The following is a 12,673-nucleotide window of genomic DNA, read 5'->3' as shown; positions in this document are numbered from 1 at the left end:
GACAAAATCGTCCATGTCCTAGGAACCTCATATTTTGCAAGGTACTCGAGTTATCCAAGAAATACGGCTACAAACCATTTAGCACATATATTTTTGATAAAGCTAGTATGCTTTACACCTCTCCTGCCTAGTAAACTGGTTGAGGCTGAAGAGAAGTCTACTTTTTAGCAATAGATGAACAGTATGAATATTTGGTCCACCCAGATGCATCGACTCCTTAGTAAACCAAAATTAGAATTTTTTTTAAGGGAATTAATCTCCTGAAACACTAACAGCCAAAGCTGAAATCTAATTTCTGGAACTGAGAGAGAATAAACTTCCTTTTGCTCCCACATCCAAGGAGCCTGGAACACTCATAGCAGAATTGAAGGAACCAAGGTACTGGCAGTAAGAAGATACGACCAATTTTGCAGGAGGAAAAATCTGACCACGGGTGGATTTTTTTTTCCTAACAGACAGAATCAGTAGCAAAACAATAGCTGAAAGGTAGAAGTTATTGCCAAACAATTCCTTGACCAGTTAAAAAACAAACCTGCAGACTGATTAACCTTGTGTCTTCCCATGGGTCTGAGACAGCAAGAATTAGTCCAACACTGCCAATCATCTTATATAATATTTCTTTTTCCATAGAGAAAATTGTGAGGTCAGTGCAAATAATTAAAATACATTTCAAACTGATTAAAATATGTATTTTATGCAACACCCACGCAAGGAGAAACTTTGCTTCAGTAGAAAAGGGGCAATTCAGCTGTAAGCTGTTTTTATGTGCGTAGTATGAGTTGGCAGTAGTCTTTGATCCATATCCTTCGGGCAAATTTGACATCTATTTCACCCGAGGCAGGCACAGATCTTTTGAAGGATATTTCTATATAATGAATGACTGACTGCTAGAAGTCATGTCATTGTCCTCCTCCGCCTCTTCAGATCTGATTTGCAGGCCAGGTGAATCTCATGACATGTCTCCTAGTAAATCAAACAGTGAGAAGAAATGCCTGAAATAGTCCCCATCATGCTGACACCATAAAATCTATATGATGAGTGATTTTGAGAATCTGAGGAGAAACTCAGCTTACCCTTACATTCATTTCAGAATAGGGCAGCAATTTTGAAGAAAATTCAATCTTTCAAATAGCACATTTAGATTCTGTGCAGAAAAAAATCCTCCACAACTCCTTTAAATAAAATCTATTTTTCCTTCTTAGTTCTCTTCTTATCTCTGCTTATATTCACTTGTTATATTTCTCTTCAGTAAAGCATTTCTCTAATGTCATAGCAGTTTATTTTAACCATGAAATATTTAGTTCTACAGCCAATAATTAAATACTAGTCTTCTTAACGCACATCCAAGTTTACTTGAAAGAAGGCTGTGTGACCTGTTTGTGTAAGGTAATGGACACTTTGCAAGTGCCTTGGTAGATAATGAAAGTAAATTGCAGACATAAAACCAGAACCAATATCAGAACACCTGTGAGCTTAACCATTCCTAATTGTTGCCTTAGCAAAGTTCTCACTGTGAATGTCTCTTCTGGTGTTTACAAGGTGAACTTCTTAAACTATTCATTTATTCTTTCATTCCATGCATTCTACAGTAGCAAAAAACCTCTACCTATGAGAAAGAGCTAATCAATTAAGAATAAGTAAAGGATAAAATATTTCTGGAGGCAAACAATCCACAGCAAATAAAACCTGCCCTTTCCTCATGTGATTTGATTTGCTAAACATCTGAAAACATTTCTACTCACAAGTCTGCTACAGCAATTTGAATCCTTTTTATCTTCCAAAGAGCAGCTGTGCAAGGTTTTGTTTTGTGTAAAATCAGCATAAAACCAAGAAATGAGTTATCCATCTATAACTATTTTTTTGCTTTTGGTGAACAGTAGATGCTTTCACTAGTTGTCATAAGGAGGTAGGAATATGGCCATATATATATATATATATGTAAATAGTGTGGCTGTGCAGTACTATTAAATGGAAACAGGGAGTTAAATTTTTACTTTTCCTCTGGAGGTGCAAGGAACATCGCTCATCCTCAGCTTAATTTTACTGATCTTTGTTCTGCCAAAACTGAAAATTCATTAGTTTTAGCCAGACTGAAATAATGTACTTGGTTTACAGTGATGATGTTTCATGCAGTGCTTAATAATGAATATATGACTGCATATGAAACACACAACAAGGTAGCTGATCACTTCATGCTAAAGCAGAATATCTAGAACACGGAAGTTTCCTCATAAGCTATATAGAGCTCCTCTGGAAGTTAATTTCTCCTAACATACGCACACACACAAAAAAATCCTTCAAGAAGATTAAATCTCATATAGACACAGAGATGTACAAACACATACTCCCATATACATACGTATAGATATAGATACATACAAACCTATGTTAAGAAGGTCCAGAGTAAAATTGTTAGAGTTACTGAGTAGTCATAGGCATATATTAAAGGAGATTTTACAAAAAATATGTTATGTACTTACAATAGACCATATTAAAAGTTACTTTAAGGCTGTAAACATACATCCTTCTTATACTGCAGGTATTAGGAAGATGTACGTGCAACACTTAACACCTACCAGAAGAATGTCAAAGACTATACATAATTAAAGACTCTGCAAAAACAAAGGTGATAGAGTGGACAAACTGGCAAATTATTTGATAGCAAGGAGAAATACCTTGTGCTCAACACTCATACCACACATCTTAAGATAAAAAGGAAGGCTACAAATGTAGAAGTAAATTAATTTTAGTACATTTGAAAAAAATGCCGTTATCTTTTCTGTGGAATTCTACTCAAAGTGTTTAATAGAATTCAAGGGTAATATTAAAAATCCATTTTTAATGCATCCAAATATATTAACTGCATTTTTTCTTCTACGATATAATAACTCATTGACTTGCAATAGGGATTCCAACTTCTTCAGCCACAATGGAAAAATCTCGACCTTATAGAATGACAAAATTTGCTCAGTTGCTATTCTTTTGACCAAGATTTATTTTCTGTCCCAGACAATTTCAGTTTATGTTCTTAATCTTCAAAAAAAGATAAACCAAAGGCAAAACAGCCAAACCCACTCTGAAATGAAATCTTTCTTTTTTTAATAACCATACCTGTATCTTTTCTCCCTCTGCGTCCTGACTGGAGGTGTATCCTTCTGCTCTGGAACAGCAATCCTGCAAATCCAGTGAAAAGACACTGAGTAACACCTCAAATAGTGCCAGAAGTTAAATAAAGTAAATAGAAAGTTTAACCAAGCCACTCTGTTTCCATCTCTGGATAGTGTTGCTGTCTAAGGGACAAAACCCCACACAGCCACTCTCTCACTTCTCCTCCCCAACAGGACAGGGGAGGAAAGTAAGATGGAAAATCTTATGGGTCAAGATAAAGACAGGGAGATCACTTACCAATCACTATCATAGACAAAAATGGCTTAACTTGAGGAAAAGTAATTTAATTTATTGCAAATTAAACAGAATTGGATGGTGATAAACAAAGATGAAAACCTTCCTCACACCCCACCTCTTCTTCCCAGGCTCAACTTCACACCTTCCTTCCTGACTCCTCCACCTCTGCCCCACCCCAAGCAGCACAGGGGCACGAGCAATGGGGGCTGCAGTCAGTCCATAACAGCTCCTCTCCTTCCTCCTAACACTTTTCCCTTGCTTCAGCATGGGCCCTTCCCACAGCCTGCAGTCCTTCAGAATAAAACTGCTTCTGCATGGAATCCTCTCCACAGACTGCAGTTCCTTCAGGAAATACCCATCTGCTCCAGTGTAAGGTCTTCCACAGGCTGCAGGGGAATCTCTGCTCCAACACCTAAAGCACCTCCTCCCCTTCCTTCTTCACTAACCTTGGTGTCTGCAGGGCTGTTTCTTACTTTTTTTTGCTCCTCCTCCTCTGTCTTGTTGGCATTTTTTTCCCCTTTCCTAACTACAAGTTCCCTGAGGTGCCACCAGCTGGGATGAGGGGCGGGGCTGTGCCCTGGGCGGGCCCCTCAGAACCAGCTGGAACCTCCCAGAACCAGCTGGAACCATCTGGAACCGGCCTGGGGCAGCCCCAGCTGCTCCCCACAGAGCTGCCCTGCAGCATCCACTGCTAGAACCCTGTAAGAGCCCTTATAGCTAGGTACAGTTGGTTTGGAAAAGCACAGTTGTTTAGGGGGTACTTTATTTTGGGTTGGGTTTTTTTTTTCCACACAATTTAAAATTGTGGTTTCTGCTTTTCAGTTTGTCAACCACTGCTACGTTTTTATGAGTGGATATTAACAAGCTTGAAAGTGATGGCAGACAAGCACATCCCTGTAATGCAGACCGAAATCAACTCCTGATATTCTTGACTACGGTCTCCGCTAAATGTCCAGTTGGAAGGCAGCACCATTAGCTTATACAATCACCATAATTTTCTCTTAACATTTACTTAGTTTATAGGAAGTTAAAACCTGTCATACTCTCTTGGACACACTGGAAAATGCTTAATAAAGTATCCGTCTATCCATCAAGCCTTTTTTTTTTTGGCTCTACTGGGTATTTTTTAGTTTAATTTCTGATTTGTAAACCCTGGGGGGGAGAGGGGGTCCCTTCTTTTGGTAGCCTTGATATCTACACAAATCTCCAAAATTATGATTGTTGGCTAGCAGATTAACAACTTCTCTCCTTTTCTTTACTTGACTTCCTGACAATAGCTCACAGCCCATCAGGAGGCTGAGGTCTATAAATCGAAAACCATGGAAATACACCGTCAGAGGTAGCATCTTGTTTTGTTTTGCATTTCTCCAGATCACACACATCTGAGGTTTTGGATTGTCAGCATTGCTCATAAAGTAGCATGAGAAACATGAAAATGGCCATGGGAAGAGAACTGGGCTCAAACTGCTGAGAAGGGTGTTCCCAAGGACTTCACAAAATGACGTGATTTCTTAACACCTCAGTCAGAAAATATTACCATATTATTTGTGAAAAAATATTCTAGGAATTTATTTGTATCTGTTAGTTATCTAACACTTTGGTGTCAGAATGGGCTGTGTTTAACTCTGGTTGTGGCATGTTAGTAATGTCTAATAAAGTGGTGTACAGTAATTTACTTTTTTTTCCCCACTGGCACAATTGCAGAATATTCATTTCAAATTTGAAATGTATTCATCCCAGCTGCCATGACACCATTTACGCCTTAAAGAAGGGCGAGATGTTCCAAATTGCTTGGAACCTGTTCAGGTGGTTGGCAAACAGATCTCGCTGCAGGTAGCAAACCAATTCTGCTGGATTCAAAGGCCGGGCCTCTACATTTTGTTGTCATTGTATTTCATAATACAATTGTAATTCCCTGAGATGCTGAGCAAAAGCAAATAACCTTTCCCATGGCTGTACATGCTTCTCTCTGTGGATTGCTCACCACACTTAGAACATCATCCAAGGACCCTTGGATCCCACTCAAGGCCTTACCTCTGGTGTTTATTTATGCAAAGGCATTTCTAAGGCACTCAACACTGTAGTATCATAGTCCTTTGAGAACATAGCAGAACAAGCCTTACAACACACTTGAAAATTAGAGAAGGGTCATTACACCATTTTACAAGTAGAAATGCCAAGTCCAAGTACTCAAAGAGTACTCGAAAGTACACTGAGTACTTTGCTTAGTCACCTGAGAAATATAATTTATGACTGATCTGAAGGAGTAAGGTAATTAACTGGGGGAAAATTGGGAGAGGGGTGGAAATTAGCTTTCAATTCATCACGGAAGTCTGTTTCTCTTGGCGCATGGACAGAACATTATCAGTGTACACACTTGTATGTACACACAGAAGGCACTGAAGCACCTGGAGCTACAAATCCCATGCAGTTCACCTGTGCAGGATGAACACTTCTGTACCACAAGAGCCCCCCGTTGGAGTCTGCAGAGCAGCACTGTGGTTTTCACCACAGTGAAAAATGACTGTGAGTGCACTGAAAAAGACGTGTGACAAGGCTGAAAACTGCATTAATGTCCAGGTCTTAACCAGAACCCTTACAGTATGACATTGAGCAGTGGGTGCCATGGACGGTCTTGCAGGACGTGACATGTCTTCGGAAGTTCAGCAACACTCAGGCTTAGGGACTGCTTGCACTATGAACCTCCACTGTGCAGAGGGTCATTAGGAGTCTGGAGCTGATTTTATTTTATCTTTGTTACATATTTTTTAAATTTTCATTATTCAATTCTTACATTAACTGTATCAACAAAATTCCAGTTACTTTAAAGTCCAGGGGTGGAGTACCTTTGACATGCATTTAATCCTATTGTCAAAATCGGAATATCTCCAAAAGAGTGCCTTAACTGTGCAACTACTGGTTGTTCCGGGGACTGTTTTTTTTCTGGAAGGGATGAGAAATCTATACGTAGTGTCCTGGATTAAATATCTGGATGGTTGCAAATCTCAAGTTGAAAGAAACATCTATGCTTAATATACATGATTAGACACTTATGTAGTGTTACTTTTTTTTCTCCTGAATTTAACTCTGACTAGTTTAAGTAATGCTTTTCAGCCAGTTTCCTAGGATCATTTAATTTAGTGCTTAATTTTTAAACCCAAGATTCTTATAACAAATAGAAGAGCCTTTCAAAAAATTCTTCAGGTGAACAATCCTAAGCTATTTCATACCTGTTGGAGGATCTAGCTGAAGACTTGGAAAGCCCTTTTGCACGCTACTTTGCTGTCATCCCTTCCACATCTGTCTCTCACCATATACTTACCTGTTTGGGTTTTTTTTTTTTTTTGGTTGCCTTTTTTTCTAGGTTAAACAGAGCAGAAGTGAAGGAGTAGTCTGAGAGTTTCTTAGATGCTAAGTTTGTGAACAGTTCAGGAGGTGACTGAAGATGTAGCATACTCTAGTTCAAAGAAAGTGAAAAAAAAATGATACATACTATGAGGCTTCTAAAAAAAGCACCTAGACAACAAACAGAATCATGTGTCCTGCTTCTAATGGAAGTCAGCATATAGCAAACAAACAGAAATAATCTTCTGTCTCCATGAACTTATAGTCAATACAACACCTGTTATTTGTCTGTAACTGTAAAGCAAACACAATGCTGACATTTCCACTTTCAATTGTAATTCCTCTCTTGCAATCCATCTTGCAGAAACAGAACAAGCCTTCGCACTTTGTCTATGGAGCCTTCACTGGGATAACACAGCTGCTGCTGTGCTGACCTACTGGTTTCCAAACTGACTCTTGAATCTTTTGTGTCTTTTTATCCCAGAAGAAATTAGTCCAGTTATACTTTCTTTTATTTTTTTCTTTAAAGGAAGTCATTTTTTTCTAAAAGTTTCTATCTTAAGGACGTGCAAAGAATGCAAATGCATTGTTTAAATGTAATTACTTTTCTTTTTTTATTTAACCTAGAACTGATCTTAAAGCAGAATTTCAGCTCAGTGAAGAAGAGGGTTTGAAGAGAAAATAAAGTATCCTGAAACAGGACAAAACAGTTAAAACCACACAATTTCTTATGGGAGCGGATATGTTAAGTATTTAAATAACAAAGTCGACAAGATCCCCAAGCCAGGAGGTGTGCAGTACTGAGACAGCAAGATTTTAGGGAGTTTTATAGCATACTAGGCAAGCTATTGAGGAGCATACGGAGCAAGGTAGGCTGGTAGTAAACTACACAGTAAGGTATGCTCTTCAGCTGACAGGATAATCTCTTTTTTTGTCAAGAGTTTGGACAAACCTTCGGAATACTGTTCACTTTAGAAAAATACCTCATTTTATAATTCCAGCTCTACCTGAAAATATGTTTAAATTGTAAAGCCCCCAATGCGTGTATACCCATACAGATAAGAACATAGTTTCCTAGAGCAAATATAAGTGAATAGACAAGAAAAGTTTGCTCATATGAAAAATGAATGTTTTCCTAAAGCCCTGAAATAAGGCATTTTTTCAGCCCCAGAAAATTATTTGCTTTTGATTCTCTCTCTCAAAAAAAGCCAAATTAAAAAACCCAACCAAACAACCCCCCCACACACACCCCCCAGGGATGACTCTAGAACAGAAGGAATTAAAAGAATGCTTTTTCTGATGTGTACAACAAACACACGCTTTAGTCTTTAAAAAAAAAAAAAAAAAAAAAGACCTTGGCTGAAGAAAGGTGTTGGCTTGTGTGAATTTCAATACTCATTATTTTTACGCCCTTTTGTTAACCTAATTATATATTGTGAATTCTTCTAGAACCCTTCACAAGTAACTGGAGATGCCAATGTAAATGTGGGAAAGCAGGGTCAGACTGTTAGGCCCTGAATGACCCATAAAAGGGAGCATTTAATTATGCAAATGAAATTAAAATGAAAGCAGACACATGAACTCACACTGTCTTTACAAAATTATGATGTTATATTTTTCACTGATGATGGCAAGCCAGAATAAACAAACTCATGAGTTTGTTGACATATTCACACATTTTTTTTCTGTAACTTCAAGAAATAACAGCTGGCTACCACAGCATCCTTGTGCCTTAAGTGTTAGGACTAACAATTTAATATGGGCTATGTCAGTGCTTAGCTACAGCGAAATAGGGAAGAATTTTGCTCCCTCAGTAATGGACCTTTGGAAAGGTATTAAGTAAATAAAATTAAAGTAGAAAAATATTTTCTTTTATTCTTAAGGGAATGGATTTCTTTTTTTTTCCCCCACAAGATGCCCATGAGAGGAAGATAAGAGTCATCATTTAATCCTTAAACACAACACGGCCTTGAAACCATGTTAGGAAAGACATAAATATACAATGCTGAGGTGAGTCTCTGTGTACCTTAACGCTTTGCCATACATTCCAATACAGGGCTTTCACGGATAAAAAAGCCTGAGGGCCTTCACTTGACAAAAACATCAGAATGAAGCAGCGCAGGCTTTTGCGAAGAGAATCTGGCTTAATAGCTGCAAATGATTAAACTGAAACTTGTGTATAACTAAGAGCAGCAAGAATCCCAGATGATCTAATTTTCCACTAAGAAGATGTTTACACAGTCTTCCTAAAGAGCAGGGACAGGCAGCGAAGCATGCTGAAGTTCTCCAGTGTAAGCAAAAGGGATGTGCTACTTGATGATACTGTCAGATCATAAAAGGCAAAGTACACAGATCGCTGTAAAGTGGAATAGAGATTGCGCCTAAGCTTCATTCCGGGCATCACTTCTCTGTGGAGGTCCCAGTAGAAAACAAAGTCTCGCTGTAGTACAGCTGACAGTTTCATATTGAGAGTTGTAAAACTGGTGTAATTGCAACATGAACTGAAATACTGTAATCAGTTCAGAGCCAGTCTCAGTCTCATATATGAAATTTCAGCTAACTTTGAAATTAGGTTTTGATAACAAGACGGAAAAAAAAAAACCCAAACCAAATTCTTTTGTGGCATCTATGGAGGCTTACAGGCTCAAGAGGAAGTAATACAAATTACTTAACGTTGTTACAAAACTCAAAGTACTTCTGAAGATTTCTTTTTTTTTAATGCTTTGCAGTTTTACAGTGAAAATTGTACAATTCATCTCAGCTAATACAGATTACAGACACTAAGTTAGTAATTTTGTATTTTCTTTGTGGCCAAATGGTAAGAAATAGCCACTTTCAAGATGCAATTAATTTAGCCTCTTTTAGATATCTACTTCAGGATGCAAATAATTACCTTAGATGATACTGATTAGAACTCCACTGATTACGACAGACACTTGGAATGATTAGCTTAGATACCATCAGAGATCAAAACGTGTAAGAAATCTTACGAGAAGGCAATGGAAAGATTTTGAATCTAAATCAGAACGAATCAAGTTAAAATTTGGTGCGTGGAATGAACAATACGACTCTTACCCAGCTGAGTCTTACTGCGTGTCCGTGAGCTGCCTTCTCAGAAGGAGGGTGCTCGGTGGGGTGGCTGTGGCTGTGGGACAGGCTGGGGGGTACGGCTGTGATTCCTTTGAGTGAACGTGACAATCCATCTCTGCCCTTGAACACAACTTTTTTGGACCACTGCACTGTGGGTTAAAAGAGAACGGTTGCTGTCACTGCTTTCTTCTTTAGGACATAGTTTTAGATCCCAGCTAAACAACAAATTCCCACTTGTGTGGTGATATTTACCAGACCTAAGAAATTAAAGGGTTTGGTAGTAGTACAGCATACCTAAAAATTAGACACATCTAAATTCTTTTTCAGATTTGTCCCGAAGTTCCAGCTCTAGTAATGCCATTCAGATATATATTCAACACAAAGATGTAAAATCTTTAGTGAGAGAGATTTCCTCAGTAGATGAGAGTTCAGAATCAAAATTTAAGATATGAAGGTCAGATTCTACTGTAAATCAAAATACCTTCACTTTGACCAGAGTTCGCTCTCAGTCTACAGCATGTGGGTATGACCACTTTGTTTCTACCACATGCTTTTGTCCTATTCATTTATTATCTGAAATTGGTTAAATGCAGTAATTATGAGGGAAAAACTGAAGTAATCCTTTGAAAGTATATTTTATATCACGCAGCATATGCAGAATTAATCTCCTAGCATTAATGTAATTAAATTTGCATTAGTACACTATTTGCTGGTAATTGGCACCTAAGTAGAAATCAAGTTTATTTTTATTTGCTAAGGCATTTCACTTACCATATAACTGGTTCTAATTTTAGTGGTCACTGTGAATTTCTTAATCCTTTAAGCAGGTATTGTTATTTATTAATAATTTACTTTCCTATTACTAAGCTATAAAAAAAAAAATCACATCAGTTTTAATGCTAAATGATGCAAAGTTATTCCATCATTGATGTAAACTTACAGCATATTTCACATTTGATACATTTTCTAGCATTAGGTGCATAATTTTTAGACAATTGGTTGCTGGGTAATGATCATTTCTCTGATATTTTTCAAGCAAGCAGAGAAGTTTCTAAAGCAGTTTCAGAAGGAAGAAATGAGGTTTGTTGGCAGAGGCAATATCTTTTATTAGACCAGCTGATATAATGGGGAACAGTCAGGCAAGCTTTCTAGCACACAGGCATGTAATCAATTCTTTTTGAAAAACCTACATAAGCACAAAAGAAAAGTAGAAATTGAAATCTTATTTTCACAGCTCATGTGTGGATTAGCAGGAGTGTAATTTTGAAACAGAACAACGTTGAAAGATGTATCTTCAATTTGCAGATTTAAGTATCTATGAATAATAAAGAAATTTTTCTTAGAATAAGGCATTACTTTCTGTTAGTGTACTTCCAGTAATGTCATGGGAGGTATCCAGATTTTCATGTCCTAAAAAATAATACCTTTTATAGATATTTCATGTATCTTACACATACCTTATAGAAAGCACAAGATATATAGCTCTTTTCTGTCCATGCAGAAACAAATTTCAGGATCATCAGAAACAAAGATTTCAATAAAAGCAAATAAAGACATCTGCATACACACAATAGCCACTTAATCATTTTCTATATAGAGTCTTCATACATAAACGACAAATGAGTAATTAGGGCATTTATATTCCATACAAAGAACCATGCAGAGGTCCCATGAAAGCACACCCACATGACAGATTCTATATAGTAGCAGTACCTTGATGCATAAAGCAGTTTAGCTGCTTAACAAAGCACTGCATCTAAACTTAGCAGCTCTGCCTCAGTAGGCAGCTTTTTTTTTTTTTTTTTTTTGTGTGGTTCTAGAGCAGGCTCAACTGGAAACAGCTCAGAGGTCTCAGCATTTAGTGCAGCTCCACATACCACAGTTATTCAAATGAATAAGTAAATGAGCAAAAAAAATGCGCAACTGTCTGCAGAAGTATGGTCATTTGGCTCAATAATGCTTCGCCCTTTAGGATGAAAGCATTCACACCGCATCAAAACACAAATATTTCTAAATAAGGAAGAAAACAACTATGTATAAGAAATACAGGCGACTGCAAGAATTTAAGAGTAAAACTTTACGATGAACGGAAAAATTAAAGAAAGTCAGAATTAAGGTAGGCCTAAATACGCTGATATTAGCTTCAACATATGCAAAACCAGAGCTAAACATACTAACTCGATACTAAATACTACTTTAACTGTACTTTTATTGTGGTGTCATGGAAGAGCCACGTGATTACAGTATTGTGTTGGGTTTGCATGGCAAGGTTTTGGTAGCGGGGGGGGCTATAGGGGTGGCTTCTGTGAGAAGCTGCTAGAAGCTCCCCCTGTGTCTGACAGAGCCAATGCCAGCTGGCTCCAAGACGGGCCCGCCGCTGGCCAAGGCCAAGCCAATCAGCGCCTCTGTGATAACATATTTAAGAAGTAGAAAAACACTTGGAGAGAGAGCTTTTGCAGCCGGAGAGAGGAGTGAGAAGATGTAAGAAACTCTGCAGACACCAAGGTCAGTGCAGATGGAGGGGGAGGAGGAGCTCCAGGCGCTGGAGCAGAGATCCCCCTGCAGCCCGTGGTGAAGGCCATGGTGAAGCAGGCTGTCCCCCTGCAGCCCATGGAGGAAGGATGAGGGGGTGTAGCGATTCCACCTGCAGCCCGTGGAGGACCCCACGCTGGAGCAGGTGGAGGCACCTGAAGGAGGCTGTGACCCCGTGGGAAGCCCACACTGGAGCAAGTCCGGGCCGGACCGGTGGACCCGTGAAGAGGGGAGCCCATGCCAGGGCAGGTTTGCTGGCAGGACTTGTGGCCCCGTGGGGGACCCCACGCTGGAGCAGTTT

The sequence above is a fragment of the Grus americana genome, chromosome 4 (genome assembly GCF_028858705.1).
Source record: "Grus americana isolate bGruAme1 chromosome 4, bGruAme1.mat, whole genome shotgun sequence".
In the NCBI taxonomy this organism is placed as follows: Eukaryota; Metazoa; Chordata; class Aves; order Gruiformes; family Gruidae; genus Grus; species Grus americana.
This window is presented reverse-complemented; position numbering follows the sequence as displayed.